General features: G+C 37.7%; 1 protein-coding gene and 1 non-coding gene across 2 annotated transcripts in view; one reads left to right on the top strand and one right to left on the bottom strand.

Annotated features, from left to right (window-relative positions):
* The window catches only part of LOC134381638 (protocadherin-8-like), a 133,948-nt gene that overhangs the window by 98,043 nt on the left and 13,363 nt on the right, over positions 1 to 22,542 (top strand).
* Positions 9,273 to 9,380, bottom strand: LOC134382844 (U6 spliceosomal RNA). The gene has a single exon (XR_010024110.1). It is a non-coding gene; the product is annotated as a U6 spliceosomal RNA (small nuclear RNA).

Below are 22,542 nucleotides of genomic sequence, written 5' to 3'. Positions count from 1 at the left end.
AAAAATGCTTCCATGACTTGGGGCATTTTTTTTTTTTTTTGTCTTTTTTGTGACCGGTACTCAGCCAGTGAGTGCACCGGCCATTCCTATATAGGATCCAAACCCGCGGCGGGAGCGTCGCTGCGCTCCCAGCACCGCACTCTCCAGAGTGCGCCACGGGCTCGGCCCTTAGGGCATTTTTTGAACAATCCCAAACCTGAGGATTTTTATGTCCTCAATGTTTGGAAATAAGTCTTTACCTTCCTAAGATGGGCTTGAATTTTGGAAATAAAGAAAAGTCATCAAGATCACCTCTTAAGCATAAAAAAATATATATATATATACTGAATGAAACTATTTTTGAATGTTCTTTTTGATAAGCAAAATTTGCATATGAATAATGCAATGATTTTCTTGGGTGCCCTATCAGTTACCAGAGCCATACGGTTTTTGATTTAGAAGATACTCATCAGAAATCAGCTGGTCAAACAGTCCTTAAACTTTATTGAATTTAAAAATCCTCAGGGGAATTAATAATACCTTGCCATAGAGATTCTGATTTATTAGATTTAAGAAGAGACCCAGAAATCTACATTTTTTAATAAGCTGGTCAGGTAATTCTGATGTGAAGGTTGTCAGTCATGTGTGGAATGACCATTCTTGTCTGTGGAGATAGATGCTGAAGGTCAGTGACCTGCTGGAAGTTATTCTGCTGCACAGAAGCTGGCCCAGAGCAGAGCTCCAGTCCCCCAAACTCCCAGGATAGTCTTTGTAAGGGACATCTTGAGTCTGAATTGCAATCTGGTACTTACCTGCTGAATGGCATTCAACCACTTTTAAAACTATTTTTTAAAGTCTGTGTTTTATCATCCATAAAATGAAGGTAATACTGATACCAAGTTCACAGTGTTGTGTTTGTAAATTATCCACCATAGTGGCTGGCAAATAGTAATTGCTCAGTAAATATTAGCTACTCTATTTTTATCCAAAGATTTGTATTATGACTCCTTGTAGTTATTTTCTTTTCTGTACTTGTCCCTTTTCATGACTTCTTCCCACCCTCTCCCCCACCCCCATTTTTTTTTTTTAGTCATCTCCTTTTAGCATTCCTTTCTTAAGATGTTGGTCACACCTTGGTTCTTGGTACTGCCACCAGACTAGAGAGTCGTTGTTGAAAGGTAGCACTCAGTTGTAACAACTCTCTGGAATCCTCCCTTAGAGGAACAGCTGGATCTTCTTGCATTTTGTCTTTATGCCCAATTAACCCCTAACTACAGCCCTACTGGGTCGTTATTGCTGAAAAAAAAAAAAATCCTCAACTGTGAAACTATAGTGTGCAGAGACTGGAGATTGAAACTATCAGCACAGAAATTTCCTCTTTATGCCAGATGAGTGTAGGGCAAGGAGCAGGATATGAGGAAGGGCAGCTGGTGCAGCTGGTAGCATCTGCACTTGCCCGAAGGCTCTTCAGACCTGGCTCTGAAGCCAGAGGCACTAATGATGGTGCCAGAGGGAGAAAGACAGCATGAGGCATCCATGCAAGGTGCTAGTGAAGTGCTTGTATCTCTTCTCCATCTGTTCCCATCACCCTAATATCTTCCCATTTGCTCACATATAAATAGGCAATGGGCAACCAAATGCAGTCTGAGCTACCTGATGCTGTTAATTACTACGACTGTTTAGAGACAATTATTTCCACAAAAGCAAAACATCTTCATGTAGCGTTTCAAGTGGGTACTGTTTGTCTGAAGCAGAGACAAATTGAACACTGTGGTTGAGTTCAAACTAAAAGGGCTCTTCTTTTGCATAGTTTTCAAAGTCCCATTTGTTGTCTTTTTGTTTCTTTTACTTTTTATTGTAGCTTTGCAGATGCTACAATTACTAAATATGCAGCAATCATGAGTGTGGTGTGATAACTCTGAATAGATTTGTATGTGTCTTTTAATCTGTGCACTGTTGTCTTTTAATCTGTGCACTGTATACAGATATATATACACACACACACAGAATAGATGCAGTATTTACTGTCACTTTTACAAATCAATCTGATTTTATTTTAGTTTGAGTTCCATAAAAATTACTCATTCTTTATCAATTTCCATTTGGTTAAAAGGTATCACGTAATCTATGCAGAACCTCCACGTAACGCAATTGTGTGTATATTTATTCAAACGTTTGTTGGAAATCTACTTTAGGACTTTATTTATTTAGTACAAATGATTAGATGAGGGCCTTTGAGTTAACTCTGTTATCTTTAGCATAAATGAAGTGATGCTTACCTAAGACAAATGAGTTATAAATCTGAAATAATTGTTGGATTTTCTGGTTAAAACATTTCAACTAAGGACAAAGGTAGGCTATGAATACTCCATATTTTCTGCCACTCTGATTAGTGTCATTGGACAATTGCTTATCTCTCTCCTCTTTGTTCATAGGTACAAGCTGAATCATTTCTCTCTCATGTCACTATTGGAAGAAACAAAGATAACTTGTATGAAAAGTATGTGCATGATTTCAGTCTCTTCTCTAAATGAAGGAAGCTTCCTCAAAGAAGTCAAGCACCTGGGAAAAGGTTGCTGATAAATGCATACCTGAACTTTGGAAACACCTGGGAAAAGCTGAATTGTCTTGGGTATGCTTCTGCCTCTCCTTTGCTTCTCTAGAGGAGACAACAATATGTCATGGCAAACGTTTACATGTTGACTCATCCTGGGTCAAGTTAATGTGAACTAGAGAGCTTTGCCATGCCCATCCAATCATTCATTCATTTGCCGTAGGCATGCGGGGGGAAGCAGGACACAAAAGGAACCTGCACCTGTGGAGTTTACAGGCTAGCTAGGGTGAAATCTCTGGGAAAAACAGAAAAGCTTTATTCATTCACTGGAGTTAGAAAATGCAACACCAAAATACTTCAAGGCCTAAGGAATGTTGTTTTAAATAGTCCTAATTTTGTGATTACAGCATACTTTTCTGATATTTAAAAAATATCAAGATTATTTTTGATAGTGTTAAGACCTGCCAGCTATCCTTAATATTCAGCAGAAATTTAGATGCATGTCATAGTAATGTCATATAAGACTTCAATTTATGGGACTCGGGTTGCTACTGCATAGCTACCATAAAATCCAAGTGGTGACTGAGCTGAAACTTGCTAGATGCCCCTTTTTCATCATGTGAGCACAAGGTAATAGCTGTTCTGGAAATGATCTCTCTCCATTGAGCTGCCTCCCTGCTTGTTAACTGAAAGTGTGTTTATATGTGTGTGTATGTGCGAGAGAGAGAGAGAGAGAGAAAGAGAGTATGTGTGTGGGTGTATGAGTGAACATATATGTGAATTTGTGCACATGGGTGTGAATGTGCATATGTGTGAGTGTATGTGAGTGTGTGTCTGCCTATGTAAATGTGTGCCTTCAGAATGTCCATCATATACATCATCATATAGACCTCTTCATGCTCTGAAGAGAATTGAGAGATTCTTCCGGACAAAGTTATTTAAATTATACAACAGTTGAGTAATTCTAATAACCCAGTACATACCTAAATGTACTTTTGAAAAGGGGCTTATTGAAAAGAAATAGACCCTTTTCAATAGCTTTCGGTTCCTATCAGACTGTGAGCCAACAATTGGACAGTGTCCATGGTGATCTGTGCAGCAGTCCATGTAGCATTCATATGAAATCAGTCCTTTTAAGTATAGCATTAAGAGGCTGCTCATAAACAGGACTGAGGAATTTCTGAGTGGGAGGAGATTCCTTACTTCCTTACCCATGCGATCTGTAAAACTCATGTGGGTGTATAACATTTCTGCCCAGAATATCATTATACAGCTATAGGGATATTTGGGGATAAATATTTTCATATTTTTTCTGATAAAAAATGTGTCCATTGCTAAAATTCTTTTAGAAAATGAACCAAAAAGGATAGATAATTATTTTTCATTTGTTTTTCATATAAATTCTTCCCTGAAGAATTTATACTCCATTCCAGCTACTGTTAGAGGTTGTGACATCCCAGGTTGATTTCATAACTGCTGTGTTCTGGTGTGCTTCCCTAATTTCAGACTGGGTCTTCATGACATACGGTGAGCAGAGCTCTACTAGTTGTCTGTCTAATTTAAGTATCTGGGGACTTGATTTTTTTTGTTTGTTTTTATTGTTAGCCACTTAGACTTACTTAACAGATTTATTAAGCAAATTTTTGTTTCACCCCTAATGACAAGCTCTGAAGAGAAAACGATGACTGTAATTCAGGGCTCTCAAGGTGCTCTCAGAGTGGTTGGGGAGGCATTATCTAGAAAAAAAGGACGTGATTAAGTGAGATGGGAACACAAAGGAGAGAGAAAGGAATTCTTTTCATGGTATTAGGGAAGCTTTACAGAAGAAATTATATATGAGCTGAGGCTTGAATGATGGGTATGAATTTGACATGTGACGGAGTATAGTGGTGAGAGTGAGAGAACATTCCAGGTAAAAGCATGGATTTATAAAAATAAACCCAGCTGTTAAATTTCCACCCTCAGAGCTAAGTAGTCACAACTCGAGACCTATTTATTATTTTTCCTTCTTTTTTACTGACTGTTTGAGTCTTGTCATTTTCCCTCCTCTACGATACCTAATTTTCTTCCAAAATCTTCTGAATCAAGCACTTCACTCAGTATGAAAACAGAAGACACCCAGACTAACAAAGAGCACCTCTATTCTGCATTTTATTTATTATGCTGCTTTCCTTGTCTAAGACAAACAGACTTCTTCATTTGGAATTTTTTTTTTTGGGGGGGGGGGGGGTTGGAGGCCAAAACAATACTTTGTATTCTCCAGAGCCACCTCAGCCTCTATGCGATAACCCTGGAAAAGCAACAAATCCTCCATTTCCATAGAAAAGAAAAATAGTTTGAGCAACCCATAGTTCTAGCCAGAGCTTATCCTAGGCTGTGTATTATTTCAAGAGGCTCACATTGTCAACACTAGTTTGAAATTGGTCTCCATCTGCTTTTTTATTTTATTTCATGTTTTTGAATTGTGAGGCATTGAATTTTAAGTGCCCTTTAGATACCTCAAGATGGGTAAACCGGTAAAACCAGACCAAAACAAAAAACAAAAACAATACAAAATCAAAAAACTCCTTGTCTGATATTGCAACAAACTTAGACCTTTCATGTATAAGAATGGAATGCAAAAGTGCTCAGTTTGTAAACAGAGAGTGGAGATTTATTGGAGTTAGGTAATGAAGGCACCAAACAAGGGGCTAGAGCAAATATTCTTCTGAAAACATCAGTGACATTCTGCTCTGTTTTACATTAGGCGGTACTATAAATCTGCAAAGGTCAGAAAATGGCTTCCCTTCAGGCTCATATGAAATGTTTAAAGACCTTAGTTTGCACCAGTCTTAGTGACAATGTTACACAGCAAACAAGGCTAAATTGTGCTTTAATTCCTGCGTGTGTGTTCTTGATTTGTGTGGATTTATGTAGAGCAAGGGATTTAGTTTCTGACCCCTGAGATTATTCTTGTACTAATGCCTGTTTTGTCCTTTGCTTTGCATAAATGATAGTCTTCTTTTACCTAGAACATAATTTTTTACATGATATGAAAATGGAAATCTCTCTATCCTTTTGGTTCTGGAAACTTTCATCTTTTTCTCCTCTGTTTTTTCTAATTCCATAGCATGAAGTGTAATTAAAACAAGCATAAGAAGTGTGGTGTGGAGCCCCTGGACTGATTAATATTATTTACTGTGATGCTTTTTCTGGTCAATTGCTACAGAAATCAGACCTCACCTGGAAAGAGGCAGCTGGAGTGTCTGGCTTCCATTATTTTCCACACTCTGATTTCTGCTTTGCTAGTGTTGAAGATTCTGTGATTGGGTTGACAATTCTGGTTAGTTCTACAAATATTTATATAATGTGTGTGCAAGACTCTGTATTAGGTGTGTGGGGGGATGGGGGAGTGAAGGAAACAGCATTATGGGCAAAGACAAAGAAGAATTTGTCCTTGTCTACAAGAACCTTGAAATGTTGCAGGGGGAAGGTTGACTTGTAAACAAGAAGAAATGAAAGGATCTTTATAGAAGCATAAGCACAGGGCTCCGGCAGCCTAGAGAAAGGAAAGCTTTAGAAAAGCCAATCTCTCTTGAGCTGTAAAAATCCTTACAAACTGGAATTCATTACTTCTAGCTTGATATATTCTCTGGAGCTGTGATATGAATACTTCCAATTCCATTTCACATGCATTTTCAAAATTGCCTCTGGTTTTGGATTATTGTGATAATGTGTTTTATAGACTGTACTGGTTCCAAAGGTAGGTAGTATACAGTTAAATAGTTATAAAAAGCAAAGTATTGAGAAAAGAACTTTTTCAAGTCTCCTTTGTCTGATTAGCTTTATCTTGCATGCTATCTTCAACATCAGTACTCTCAAGATTGTAGCTCAGAAAGTTTCGATCAGCAATTCACTTCTCTTATTACTCATTGTTTACTTAGTCTGGAGTACCTGGATGAGCTTTAGGGAATACATTTACTCCAAATGTATGCAAAAAATGCTCTGTATGTACATTTTTCAGGGAAGAGAATCCATTCTTTTCATCAGATTCACGAAAAGATTCATGAACCAAGTGATGTAAAATGTTCTCCTTTCATGATTTTACCCATTCTCAATATTTCAATACCAACTAAATGTTAATGACTTTAAAACTCATATTTCTAGCCTTAATCTCCTGTGTTTTATTCTTATACACCCACATGTTTACCAGCCATCTTTGCTTCTTTGGATGAATAGTACAAGCCCACCAATCCCAAGAATAAATTGACGATCTTTTATTTTAAATCTTTTTTACACGTTTTCCATCTTCATTGGTGTCACCAACATCCATTCAATTACCCAGGATAGAAAACTGAGAATCATTTGGCTGATTCTTACTCACCTTTTAAGACAACTTAAATAGCACTTGCTACAGAAAGTCTCTTTTGACCACCAAAGAGAGGGTGGTGGCTCTGTTTTGGGCTCTCACAGAACTCTGCATATCTCCATCATTGCTTAGCCATATATTAATGATATGTTTGTTTTTCCGGTTCCTCCATTAGTCTCTATGCTCCTTTAGAAAAGTGACCATATCTTAGTTGGTTTTGTAACTCAGCACTGAGCACAGAGTCAAACACAAAGTAAATGCTAAGAAATGAATTAATTAAGAGGAGAAACTAGGGGTCTTCCATAAATATACATTGTACATGGCTTCCCAAAGTTCAGACATAGTGATAATGGCTTGAAATATTCTGACTTATTGGTCCATGAAAGTGTAGATGGAAGAAAGCTTTGTTTAGTGTGGTCAGCTAACATGAAATTATTTTAAAAGTCAGAACTTAATGCTGATTCTATGTCACTCAGTAGGAAGGGGAAGCCAACTGTGTAGTAATAGCCTATATTCTATGTGTCCTTTCTAAACCTGAAAATCTTCCACCTCAGAGGAAAAAAAATTCTATTAAGTTAAACATTTACTTTTTAAAAAATAATGTTTTAGGATCAAATAATTAATAATTCATAGCATCTTATGGCAATTTGTGTTGGATACAAATACATAATTCCTGATTTCCGGTGGAAGCATAAAGGACAATTATAGCAATACTTTGCTCTTTATGTTTAAGACTGAAACACTTTTAAAATAGGGACTCATTGAAAAGAAGTTAGGCTATGCCCCTCAGTTCTTCACCTACCAAACCTCTTTTTAAGCCATTGTGGTTAGATTTTTTTGTGCTATTCTGTCAAATGAATCAGAATTTTGAATTCCTTCTTCTTCTCATGGATTAAGGTAGTTAACCAAAGAAGTGTTTCCTCCTACTCTATGACATGTAAAAGGAACTTAAGAGAAAGTGGTGTTTGTCAGAGGGGGAACCTTACATTCCGTCCTGGCTGTTAGCTGAGCTGTAGAAACCCATCTGTTCCTGTGCCATCATGGGAGCAGAGCCAACCTGGAACTTAGAGCCAGAGATTAGGCCCTGCCTTTAGATTGGAAAATCCTAAAGTCAAGAGGCTGTGTATAGACAGACCAATGGAAGAAGGCTACAGTGTCCTATACATCTGGATTTTGGAGAGACAGTGGTATAATCTTACTCATGGGTTAACTGGACACTGTGGTAAGTAGCAAGTTTAGAGGTATCTTGAAAAGACTCCACCTAAGAGGTCTGATTGTCAGTGCAAGGTGGAGGTGGTTCCAATAAAGAGGCTGAATGGGGTATACTACTGGAGTAGAGGAGTGAGGTGTAGCCTGGGAATTGTGTTGGAGATACACTGTGGATGTGTGGATGTGTGTTTTGGGGTGGGATCCTTTCACCTAATCCCATCCTCAGCCCCACCCTACTTGTTGAGAGGCTAGTAAAAAGAGTTTGCAATGGGGCAGGCAAGGGAACAAGAAAGATGTAGATAAACACTGAAAAATTAGAAAGCTACTGTCTTAGTCCATTTATGCTGCTATAACAAAATATCTGAGGCTGAGAAGTTCATTAATAATAGAAATTTATTTCTCACAGTTCTGGAGGCTGGGAAGTTCAAGACCAAGGTGCCAGCTGGTTCAGTGTATGGTGAGGGCCCCATCTCTGCTTCCAATATGGTGACTTAAATGCTGTGTCCTCACATGGTAGAATGGCAAAAAGAGAGAAACAGCTCCCTTACACTTCTTTTTATAAGAGCAGCAGTCTGTTCATGAGGACAGAGCCCTCATGACTTAATCATCTCCTAAAGGGCTCATCTCTTAATACTATCACATTGGGATTCAATTTCAACATAGAAATTTGGGGAGACACATTTAGACCATAGCAGCTGTATTATTACGATTATTAGAGTATTTACTGCACTCAATGCTATTGATGCCCTTCTATACCCCCTTTTCACCTAATGCATCAATCTGCCAGCTACTGTGAGTGGTGGCTGCTAATAGCACATGGCTGTCTTGTGATGCTGAGAACTGCCCTTGGCTAAACAGGAGCCACCACCTGGAAGCTATGAATTTTCCTTTAGCTAAACCCAGGACATTTAGTATTTTTTTAAATTCATTTTTTGAATTGAAACATAATTGATTATCTATATATATTTATGGGATACAAAGTTGACTACCAGTATTTGTGTACAGTATGTGATTATCAAATCAATATCATTAGCATGTTCATCATTACAAATCATAATTATTCTTTGTGTCCCTTACCCAATTACTCTCTAACCCCCCCCCATGCCACCTCTAGTAACTATAGGTCTGTTCTCTCCTTCTGAAAATTTGACATTTTATTGTGGCCTTTCTTTTTTTTCTTTCAAAAATATGGAATGCTTCACAAATTTGTGCATTGTTCCTCACTCAGGGGCCATGGTAATCATCTCTGTATCATCTCAGTTTTAGTATATGTGCTGCTGAAGCAAGCACAAAATCTAGTATTTGACATCTAGGAATTGTCAAATTTCTACTGTTGCTAGAATAGGATGTTAAAAATATTAGAAGTATTTTTTTGAGGATACTTATTCATGGCAATGGTGAACTAAAAAAAAATATAGACAAAATATGTTTCATAAAAAGTCCATTTGAAGCATTAGAGAGCTACCAAAGCAAGTAGAAGTTGAGGGGCCAAAACCTCGGACAGAAGAGAAATTCAGAAAGAATAACTTGTTTTAAGGGTTGGTTTTCCCTTTAAGGTATTTGCCAATTGCAAAGCAGCAGCAGAGAGGTTGAAAAATTAAGAGAAATTGATGGCTGAAAAGTCAAGAGGCCAAAAGAGCTTCTGGTGGTCTCATGGGTTACCTGACAAAAATTGGAATACAGGGCCAATTCAAGCAGGGAGACCTTGGTGAAGCCTTCAGGGTTTTAATTAGGACTTTGGATAGGTTGCACTCTAGGAGTGAGGGGAGACTAAAATTAGGCTGACTCCAAAAGCTGATCCCAGACTCAAATCAGTTATACACTGATGATTAAGATGATCTTTTCCTACCTTGTCAGAAGCAAAAGTAAGTGCTGTCTTGAAGAAGACCCAGGGTCTCAAATTCTCTCTTTAGATTTTCAAATATGATATTTGGAATTCAATAAAAAATTATCAGGCAATGCCATCAGAAAAGCCTATGTTTCCAAAAACCAATAAAAACAGATGTGGGGGAGGTTCAGATATTGAAGTTATCTGGCATAAACTTAAAAAACATAATACAAGTAAAAGGCGAGATGGAGAATTTAAGGAGATAACATAAAAAGAATCAAATGGATATTCTACAAGTGAAAAATAACTAAAATTAAAAACTCAATAGATAGGCTTAATTTAAGACTAAATTAAGTTTAAATTAAATTAAGATTAAATTTAAGTAGATTTAAGGATTGCTGAAGAGAGAATTAGTGAGCTGGAAGATAAGCCAGAAGAAAATCTCAGCATAAGAAAAATATGGGACCTAGTGAATAGCTCAAACATAGGTGCATTTACAACCTCCCAATGAAATTTCTGTTAGAGAAACCATATTTGAAGAGGTGATGGCTACGAATTATCCAAAAATAATGAAAAATACCAGGAGTCAAGAATTACAAATCCCCAGTAGGACAAATATAAAAAATATCACACCTAGACATCTCATAGTAAAACTGCTGCAGATCAAAGAAAAAAGAAAAAAAAAAAAAAGAGAGAGAGAGAGATTCTTGAAAGCAGACAGAATCTAAAATAAAACTGTCATATGACTTCTCCAAAGAAACAATGGAAGCTGGCTAACAATTATTTATTTAAAGTTTTGAAAAAATTGCTTCAAATTGTTTATTCAAAATCTTGAAAAAAATAAACTGTTGACCCAGAATTCTATCCTAGTAAAAATATTTTTTTAAAAAGTTGAGCAAACTGAATAATTTTAGATAAACAAAAGCTGAGAAAATTTTATTGCCAGGTGACCTACACTACTAGAGCAAGTTCTTCAGACAGATGATTCCAGACAGAAGCACAGAGAAAATGAAAAGCAATACAAAGAATAAACATATGGGTAAATCTAGAAAAATAGTGCAAGTATATAATGGTGATGATGATGATGATGATGTGTTGTGGAGGTTAAATATCTGTGGGATAGACACATGACAAAAATATAAAAGGCTGGAGACTGGGTAAATGGGATTATATTATTCTAAGTTCCTTGCATTATCTCATGGTAAAAATCAAGGATGCATGTTTTATTCTAGAGCAACCCCCAAAAGAATAGTAAGAGAATAACAAACAAGATAATAAAAGGGGAATACACACACACACACACACACACGCACACGTATGTGTATATATAGTCTACAAAATTAAAATCATATATTAGTGTATAGAGCAATTTTGAAAGAATAGCAAAGATGCAATTTTGGAACAAAGCAAGACAAACGTAAACTCTACTTGTCATAGATATTCAAACAACTTTTTAAATTCTTAGAATTTGAAAATACAAAATATTTAATTAAAACAAAGTAAGGGACTTCTGATCAAGATGGTGGAATAGACAGTCCCCAGCCTCACCCTCTCCCACAATCAACCAATTTACTACTATTAAAAAGCAATGACTGCCAAGCTGGGGCCACTAGAGCTCAGGGAAGAGGAGGAGAGACCTACAGAGTGCATGAAGGTAGGAGAAGCCACGATGAGAGAAAGCAAGGACTGCTCCAACCATTTTGAGCCCTGGCCAAGTTAAGGCTGGCCTTGGTGAACACAGGGAGCAAGAGCTGACAAAAGCCACAGCTGTGCCCTTCGAATGAAGTTGCTTGGGGGCTGCAGGGGAGAAGAAGGGCTTGGTGGCTGCCAGGACAGCAAGACCACTAACAGCATTCCCAGGGATCCACATAGGAGTGAGGGGCTGCAGACAACTGAAAAGAGGAGCCACTCAGAGGCCAGTGAGTGAGTGCAAGTGTCCAGTGCATGGCCCGTCCCATGGGATTGAGAGGGACCTTAGCCAGAAAAAACAACCATCCTTGGGGTAACTAAGACCAAGCAGAATGTTTCAGTCAGCCCTTAACTTGGAAGTGCTAATCATCATTCCTTGAGGTTAGCAGAAGAATGGAGACCTCCTAGAGATGAAATCACCCCCTCTTAACGTTGACTTACTTCAGAGGTTGTGCACCTACAATTAAGGACTGAAACTAAGTTTCTTGTTTCTCTTACCTCTCTAATCAGCTGCAAAGGAGGAGATACAAGAGAGATGCAAGACAACCTAGCTGATTGTAAACTCCCTCTCTTACTTAAAGGAAAACTGCATCCACGTTAACTAGAAATCCAAGTCAGGTATTTTTATATTTGACTAAGGTTATTATCCTTGAGCTCTCCCTAGGAGATAAGGACTCCGACCACGAGGTAACATCAAGGACTTGAAGCTGACCACAGACTCTGTGACACTGAAGTTCCCAATTCATCATGAGACCCTGACATCTGACTCAGACCATCTGCTGCTCCCAGACTCCCCCCTTTTTTTCAGAACAAACACCCTTACCTCATCTTCCCATCTTTTCCTCTTCACAAACCACAGAACAGGCATCAGAAGTTGGGACGATTTTAGCCTGGTCATCCCCCAGATGCCGGTGATCTGAATAAACCTTACAATCCTTGCACCAGCTTCTGGATTTTTGAGTCATTTGTTCAGTGCAAGAGGGCAAGCAGAGCCTGGTCTGTCGGTAAGAGGATGTGTTTGGAGTGTGGGGGGTTGGGGAGACTGGCCCATGGGGGGAACACTGGGGCACCGCATGGACAGCTGAGCTGCCCTCCAATCAGCACAGGACCACTCAGTGGAGATGGGTCAGGAAAATAGAACTGCAGGGGGTGTAGTTTACTGAAAAGACTCAGGCCCAGACCAAAGTTTACACACAACCTAGGTGTACTGGACCTCACAGGAAATAGAAGTGCTGAAAAGGTCAACAATTAAAACCTGAGCTGCACAAAAAGCCTTCCCCAGAGAATCAGCAGCAAAGCAGCAATCTAGCTCAACCACAGAGTTGACATGCTGGTTCCCACAGGAAGTTCCCCCATTTTAGAAGCAAAGGACAACAAATTAGTTCCAGTGCAGAGTTCAAGTGGTAGGGGCAGTGAATAACGCAACACAGAATGGAAAGAAAATGCAAATCACCCACAGATCAGAGACAAAGTTCTGATATTAACCAGTAAAGGTCTAACACCACCAAAGAATACCTATAAAACTTAGAAGGACTGGAAGACCCCCAGGCTCCCAAGCTGGGGTTGGGGGGACAAAGGGCCTCAGTCATTACCCCCCCGAAGCCCACATCCAGCCCAGCCATGGCAGAGCTGCTGCTGGAAGCCCCCTGGGCTCCCCTGCCAGAATGACGGGGGTGCCACGGCCTCAACTGCACCTCTTCTTCCTCCTTCTCCCACCCCCTCCCCCCTCTTTCCCCCTCTTCCCCTCCCCCAACTGCTCTGCAAAAACATCTTAGAGTGTAAAAAAATATATAATAAATAAATGAATTGAAAAACAAGAAAAAAAAATAAGCAAGAAATGAGAGCAAAGAGAACATAGAACATGTGGGGAAAAGATAAAATGTATAGGAAGGTGGTAGATTTAGATCCATATATATCAGTAAGTGCATTAAGTAAAAAGACTTAATTACTCCAATCCAAAGACAAATATTGTCAAACTGGATTAGAAAAAAACTTTATGCTGCTTCTTGTAAACAACTTAAAAAATGAAAATGCAGAACGGTTGACACTAAAAGGATGACAAAGATATTTCTTGTTAACATTAATCAAAAAAAAGCTGTTTTGCCAGACTAAGAAGGGACCAAATAGGTATTTAGGCAAGAAGAATTACTAGAGTGATATTTCACAATGAAGAAATAGCTAATCTACCAGGAAGTAACACTGACAAATTTGCATGGATATAAGAAGAACTCTGAAAGCATATAAAGTAAAAGCTGATACACCCAAAGAGAGAAAAAGACAAATCCACAACAGTCTTAGGTAATTTGAATATACTTCTTTTAGTAACTGATAGAATAAGCAGAGAAAAAAATGAACAAGAACATGGAAGAATTGGACCACATGTTTAACACACCTGACCTAATTGATGTGCATAGAACACTGCATCCAACAACTGCAGTGGAACCTAAAACAAGCTGCAACAAATTTCCAAATATTAAATTCATACAGGGTGTATTCTCTGACCACAGTTGAGTTAAGCTAAAAATCAATCATAAAAAGATAAGTTGAAAATCCCTAAATGTTTGCAAATTATGTACTTCTAAATAAAGTATGGGTCAAAGAAGAAATTGCAGTGAAAATGAAAACTTGTTTAGGCTTCAGAAGGTGAATAAGTATCATTGTTCTAAGATGACAACTGCAGGAGTCAAGTAGCTAGCCCAACGAAGTGGAGTAGATTCTTCCTTTTCCATTTTCTTTCCATTAAAGTGTCAAAGAATTTTGTATCTGTGACACAGAAATGCCATAGCAAGGCTTTTTAAGTGTTTATTTTGTAGTTTGGTGTATTACTCTCATAGGTCAACTGGTCAATTTAGAATGGCTTTCTGGGACAATAATGGTAATGATATTAGAAACACTGAACACTGTGCTCAGGTTTCAAGGTGATATTTCTATCATCCAAAAGACCTATCAAATGGGTTGAGTTCTTCTTTATTTGTGTGAAATGTTACTCTCCTCTGGATAACATTTGGCAGATGTTTAGGAGCACAGGGAAACACTTCACACCAGTACTTAAGCATACTGTGTGAAGTAATTAAGAATCCTGCTGTTTCCTTGAATGTAGAGGAAAGAGATAGATAAACAAAATGAGACAAACTAGATTTTTTTTGTGTGTTCAGAATAAGGGCAAAGATGATCTTTTAATAAAAACATTTTTTATTTGCAAACTTTCAAAAGGTTGTTTCTTTGTAGGGAATATTACATTATCAAATAATAATAATTATGTCCATGAGTAAGGAAATGGAGGGTGATGCTTGATGTTTCTGCTTCTGTCTCTCTGATGAATATAAGTTTCCAATGCCAAAAGCATAAAAGTCTTGTCCCATTAAAGACCTTGAGAGGCCCATGAAGTCAAAAGTTATGTTATAGGATTGCAACTGTGCTCTGAGGGCCATAGTCTTCCATCGTAAGTTATCACAAATTAAATGTCATGGATTAATCATGAGAGCTAAATTTAGGGAATTAGGGAGCTTGTTTATTCCTCCCATATTCCTACTATAGCTTTAACCTCTAAGGCAAACTACCAGCTCATCACCTGCTAACACTGCTGGCTTCTGTTGGAAATGCAAAATTCTTCCTTGATGTTAGCACGAAGCAGCTGCGTTTGTAATACTGTGCTCATAAAACAAACTTCATTCTTTCTCAAGTAATTGGCTTCCTGCTGACAGGAGCTCTAAAGAGATGTCTGACAAGAGTTTGAATTGGCGTGTTAGTACCTTTCTTATGCATCTCTCTCCATGCTCAGTTTATATTTCCTCCTGTTAGCACATCCTTCACTTGGCAAAGATGAATTTGGATTTTTAGTCTTTTGTACAACTTATCAGTGATTTGTAGTTGTATAGAATTCTCATGCCTTTATAACTGTAAAATTCTTGGTAGGCTACAACACATGAAATCATAAGCTCCTGGAGGTCTGAGTGGCCCCAATGGCCCCAGGTCTTTGACTTTTTCCCGTACTGGGTGTTCCTCTGTTTGTTTTAATATTAAAAGATGCAAAAGATAGTTCTATTTTCAGTGTCCTGCCGTTTAGCCTATTATAGAGCACAATTTAATTCTTTCAGAGGACAATTCAAACCTACTTTAAGTGACTGCTTTGGGAAAAAACCATCCCAGGTCCTAAGGTGCTGAAACTGAAGTGGTTCTGGGGCACATATTAGTAGGTAACTAAATCAGAATAACAACATTTTTGAGGATAACTGCCATGTTAAAGCAATAACGGAGGTGGTGAAATTCCTTGGTATCAGGGCCGCTTGGTGGAGTCAGGGCTCAGGCATGCTCTTTGTTGAAGTAATGGGTGAGAGAGAATTAAAAAATAGGTTTTTGTGTCTATCCTTAGAATAACACTCCTTCCTCATTTCCACTCATCCCTAAACCATGAGGTAGGATCACAGTGATGAAATGGGTTTCTACTAAACTCTATGAACAGTAAGAGGGAGGAAATTTAAAATATATTCTGCCTTCTCCTTATCAATTTGGAAAGTTTACATTTAAAATCCTTAAGTGGAAAACAGATCTTAAATATATAAAGTGAGGCAGCAGTTTAGGAGACTCAAGTCCAAAAAGGCAGGACTGAATCACACGAAAATCAGTTGGGGTGCTTTATTAAGAACATGTTGGTCTAAGAATTGAAAGGCCTGGATTCCAAGCTTAGTTCTTTGCCTGCTTGTCCTATGACCCAATTAAAACAAGTCTCTTGGTGCTTCTAGGCCTATTTCTTCATATGTAACCTGAAGGATTTTGGTAAACGTTAAGGAGCCCATGAGTCTGTAAATTATTCCTAGAGTACTTGTCAGACCTGGATGAGTGTGTTGCAGGTAACCAGCATATATAGACAGGGTTGCTATTCTAAATATTTACCAACCCTGCAGCATAAGTTCCCACCAATCAAAATAGAGGTTTGCTATAAACAATCAGTAGCTCTGCATCTGTGCATGCTAGGTAAATATCAACTATACTTATGGGAATGGAGCCTTAGACTCCCACTGTCAAAATGGAAAAGACCTTAGGAATCACCAGTTCATCTTCTCAATTTTATAGGTTGTTGCATCCTCTGTTAGAAAAAAAGCAATGTGATATTGAAAAATTGCTGCAGAAAGATGTGTAAATAAATGTACAAAAACTGAAGTACATTATTAGATATCTCAATAAATGTGGTAGGTTGTTATAGTAATGGCACCAATGAATTATTCCTTTCTGTATCCACACCCTCTATTAATCCTCCCCCACATTGACTCTGGTCTCTGCTGTGTGACATGTTTTGGTAATGGGACATCACCAAATGTGACACAAGCAGAGGCTCAGCAAATGCTTGCTCATGAGCGTTTGCCCCATCTCTTGCTACTTTTGAAACAGTCCTGTAAAGAAGCCTTCTGGCCTGCTGGTGACACATGGCCCAGCTGACAGCCAGCACTAACAGGCCCCATTTGAGCTGACAGATGACTGTAGCAACATGAGCGACCCCAGGTGAGGGCAGGAGAGATACCACCCAGCTGAGCTTAGCTCCAATTGCTGACCCAGAGAATCAGAGCAAATTAAAGAGTGGTTATTTAAGCCATTAAGTATTGGATTGGTTTGATAGGCAGCAATAGATACTTGAAATAACAAGGAAAGGATCTCCAAATTGGGGAGGGGGTTCTGGAGGAGAAGTTGATGGGAGGAAAGATAGTGGCAGTTTCTTACACCATTTTCCTAATTGAAGTTGGGATCAAAAATTTGTGTCTAGTCCTGTACATAAATCCCTTGCTTCCCAGATGGGCCAAGGAGCTCTTCTTACTTGTCTTTCTGGTCAAGCACACTTAGTTTTAGGAAAAACACAGCTAGTTTGTCCTAATCACTCTCAGTGAAGCACTAGGTGGGTTTTCCTGCTCGTACTTGTTGCTGTCATAAAAACAACAAGAAAAGGCCAGGTCAACTGTTCCTTGATGCATTCCAGAAGGACAGTTTTTCTGCCTTTTCTTGTTGATTCAGTAAGTGGCTACTTGTAAGAAATTTTGTGGAATATTAACAGAAAGAAAAGAGTTCTTCAGGGAAACGATGAGAAGATAAGATTTTAAAATGACTGAGAAACACTGATTTTTCCATACAGAACCTGCAACTTTCTTGCTTTCAACACTACTTTGAGACAACAAAAAAATCCATTTTGACATTGTCCTACAGCTTCTGGTATCTTCCCTCTGGCATCTACAAGCCAAAGAGCTCAAAGAAAACAAAGCCCTGAGGACTTCTGCTTTTTGTCATAAATGACTCTAAAACTGGAGAGATATATGAGACCACTGTTTTCATGTATTGAACAAAAAGCATCACAATCCCCAAGAGAAGGAAAAGACTCTGCCAATGTTCATCTAGCTCTCTGCCCAATTTTCCAACTGTGGCACAGAAAGCTGGAGTCCACTGACAGCCTGGTGGTCAGCTGAGCTGAAGAGGCAGAGATGAGAGTCCAGAACTCCTCAAGTGGTTGGAAGATGTATTTCATGGCACTGGAGAGGAAGGAGCTGTGCTGGGTGGTAAGAAAGGGAGGCAGAAGTCTCTATAGGGGTTTCCATGAGTTCTTGACTGGCGACTGGGATGCACACACATGGGGTAAGATCACACAAAGCTTACTACTATGGTGCTGAGATGTAAAACAAAGATACCAGGGATTGACTATTGCTGGAAGATGTTGGAGTTCTGGCCCATCCTGAGGAGAAAGTTCTTATTAAGAACCCCAGGCATTCATCTGAGGCACCAGAAAGGTCACATGTTAGAAGAAAGGATCACGTCTTGCAGTAGGGCCTACTCTAGATCCACCCTGACAAAGCCTAAAGAGTCAAGCTTTGTCAAGGTCTGCAGGGGAGACAGAGTTTGGAAGTTGAGTCCACTAAGTGGGGGAAATGAGAAATAACTAGGGCTTTCCACAACCTACAACCCAGGCTAACAAGTCCAAATTTGCTGTCTAGGAAATAAATTGGCTGTCAAGAACATCACAAGAAGAAACAATTATAAATTAATATCCCTCATTAACATAGATGCAAAAAATCAAATTTTAAGCAAACCAGTATAAGCAATATCTAAGAAAAGCAAGACATCATGACCAAGTGGGGTTGATCTGAGGAATACAGGTTGGTATAACACTTTAAAACTGATATATATAATTCACTGCCCTAACAAAATAAAGAAGAAAAGTCATATAATAATCTCAATGGACACAGAAAGAACTTTGATAAAAGTAAATACCCACCTAAGATAAAATCTCTCAGAAAATTAGAAAGAGAAGGGAACTTTCCAAAATCAATAAAGAGCTTATTCAATATATCTATACCAAATATCATAGTTAATGGTGAAATACCAAATGCTTTTCTCTAAGACTGGGAATATGGCAAGGATGTCTGCTCTCACCACTTCTATTCAACATTATACGGGAGGTGCAACCAGCGAAATAAAGCAAGACAAATGAAAAGAGTAAAGATTGAGAAGGAAGAGGTAAGACTCTCTCTATTCACAGAAGACTTAATTATCTATATAGGAAATAATAAGAAAATTAAAATGCAAAGAAACAAAGACACAACTAAAATTAATGAATGAATTTAGTAATGTCTCAGGATACAACCAAGTAAAAATACACTGTATTTCTACATACTAGCACATATTAACAAACTATAAAATAAAAACTAAAAAAAAATTTTAGTATGGTATCAAAAAACGTATAACAAAAACCGTAGAAATCTTTTGTATTGAAAACAATAAACATCCTTGGGAGAAATTTAGAAACTTTGAAATAAGCAAAGACATATACCATGTTTATGGATTGACAGTCTCAATATTTTTAAGATGTTCATTTTTCCCGAGTTGAAATAAAGACTCAGTGCAACACCAACCCAAATTCCAGAAGTCACTCTTGTAGAAATTGAGGAGTTGATTCTGACCCTTATACAGAAATGCAAAAATATCTAGAACAGTCAAAACAAACTTGAAAAAGAAAAACAAAGTTAGAGGACTTATAGTATCTGGTTTCACGGCTTACTACAAATGCTACAGTAATCAAGACAATATGAAATTTTCAGAAAGGCAGACATGTAATCAATGGAACAAAACAGAGAATTCAGAAACAGATTCATACATACAGGTTTCATCCATTTCGACAAAGGCAACAAGATAATTCAACAGGAAAGGAATAATTTTTTCAACAGATAGTACTGGAACAACTGGAAATCTGTATGAGAAAAAATAAACAAACCCCAACTTTGTATCACACAGAAAAAATTAATTTAAAATGGATCGCAGATCTAAATGTCAAATTTCTAGAAAATAAGATGGGGAAAAAAAAAACCTGTGTAATCTTAGGATAGGGAAATATTTCCTAAATAGGACACAAAAAGCACTAATAATCAACTTAAAAGATGATAATTTCAACTTCATCAAAATAAAAAACTGATGAAAATACACCATTAATGAAATGAACAGGCAAACAATAGACTGGAAAAAATATTCATGATGCACATATCTGACAAAGAACTTGTGATTAGAATACTCAAAGAACTCTTACAACTCAATAATAAGATATAAATGACCATTAAAAATAGGAAAAAGACTTAATGACACATCACAAAAGAAAATACGCAAAGTACTCTTGCACCTTAATGAGAAGTTAATAAGATGACAAACAGTCCATTAAAACAGGAAAAAGACTTGAACAAACACTGCACCAACAAGAACACAAAAAGATGCTCAACGTCATTACTCAAGAGGGAAATAAAAATTAAAACCACAGTGAGGTATCACTTCGCACATAACTGGATGTAAAAAACTAAAAAGACTGTAAATATCAAAGGTAGGTGAGGATATGCAACAGGTGGAACTCTCGTACACTGCTGGTGGAATGTAAAATGACAAACCATTATGGGAAATAGTTTGACGGTTATAAAATTAAACTCACATTTACTAATATACTCCAGCAATTGCACTTGTAGGTATTAATCACTCCTTTCAAGATAAAAAGCATGTCCACGAAGAGGCTTGTACACTAATGTTCATATACCCTTTATTCATAAAGCCAAAAATTGTACACAGCTCAAATGCCTACATGGGTGAATGATAAACAAAGGGTAGTTATTCATATGGTGGAATACTACTCAGCAATAAAGTGAACAATGAACAAGCAAACAGATGAAATACATGGAACAACATGGATGCATCTCAAAAATATTGTACAGAGTGAAAGAAGACAGGCACAAAGGAGTACACGTTGTGTGATTCTATTTATATGAAATTTGAAAACAGGTAAAACTAATTTATAGTGATAGAATTCAGATTAGGTGTTGCCTGGAGAGGGATTGACTGCAAAGTGGCACTGAAGGAACTTTCTGGGGTGATGGAAATATTATACATCTTGATTGTAGTGGCAATTTCGCATGTGTATACACTTGTCAAAATTCATTGAGCTGTACGCTTAAAATGTGTGCATTTTATTGTATGTAAAAGTTGATTAAAAATGAATGTCCTTTATTAATAAAAATAACAAAACAACAGCAATGAAAATAAATCCTTGAGTAATGCCTCATTGAATGGTTTTTTATTGAAGAAGAATTTATTACTCACCTCCAACCAGTTATGGAGAATATAAAATATTGAGTAGCAATGTCATAAAATTTAAGGAGAGTATGAGTTTCAATTCAAATACAGCTATGATTAAACCTATTCACATTAACAAATTTAAACTTCACAAAAGCAAGAGAGAGGCATTAAATGCCCCATTTTTGTATTAAAGAAAACGAGCCTCAGAGAAGTTAAATGACTTGCCTAGAATCATAGTAAAATCGAAGCTGGGATTCAAACCCACATATTTTGGCACTAAATCCAATACTCTTTCCACTATACTATGCTGTTTTCTTCTCATGCATTCCTTTAAAAATATTTTCAATAACCAAAGCTAACAATGTCCTTTCCCTTGCTAGGCCTTAAATTGCATTTCCTTTGATGTTATTAGATAGAAAAGCGCCTTTTCAGTTGGCACCAAGTTTTTTCTGAAATCTTCTCAATCGCTAGCTTTCCAGAGATGTGGTGATCTTTATCTTCCTTACAGGAGGTATGGAATCTTTGAACAGCCAAATTAAATTGAATCTCATAATAGCTTTTTCTCTCCCCAACCTGCATTGCTGATGAGTGTAGAGATTGGTGCAATATTTCTGGAGAGCAATTTGGTTATACATATCAAAACTCTTAAAAATTGGTATATCTTTGGACTGAGCATTTCTTTTCTGGAAATTATCCCATGGAAATTATCAGAGATGTGTGCATAGATGTGTGAGCAAGGGCGTTCATTGCAGCATTGTTAACAATTGCAAAAAATTGGAAACAAGCTAAATGTCTGCGTCGGAGACTTGTTTTTCTTCCCTTATCCTGTCTCTTCTTCCTTAGCAATAAGAATCCTAGTTTGTCGATGGGTACTTGGCTGCCCAGTAAAACACTACATATGTCAGCCCTCCCTTATACCTTATTTGTGGACATTAGAAATGTGTGTGACTTCTAAGAAATCTCCTTAAAGGGGCACACTTTTGTTTGACCTTTTCACTTTCAGGATTGTAGCTGTGATGTTTGAATTTGAGGCATATACATTTTGGAACATGAGGCAACACTCTAAGGATGGTGGGACAGCAAGACCTGGGAAATCTGGGTCTTGGCACTGTGGGAATCACCACATAAGCCTCGAGACTTATTTCGCATGAGAAAAAATAAACTTCAGCCTAGTTTAAGTGACTGTATTTGAGTTTGCTTGTCACAAATAGCCAAATCTAATTCTAACAAATACAATGTTCAATGGCAAAGGGATGGTTAAATTATGGTATATGCATAGGGTATAATCCCAAGCAACTTTTAAAATGACATCACACAAGACTATTGATTAACATGAAAAAATTTACTATA

Source organism: Cynocephalus volans, chromosome 7 (assembly GCF_027409185.1).
Source record: "Cynocephalus volans isolate mCynVol1 chromosome 7, mCynVol1.pri, whole genome shotgun sequence".
Taxonomy (NCBI): domain Eukaryota; kingdom Metazoa; phylum Chordata; class Mammalia; order Dermoptera; family Cynocephalidae; genus Cynocephalus; species Cynocephalus volans.
Note: the sequence above shows the minus strand (reverse complement) of the source record. Positions and strands in the feature narration are given on the sequence as shown.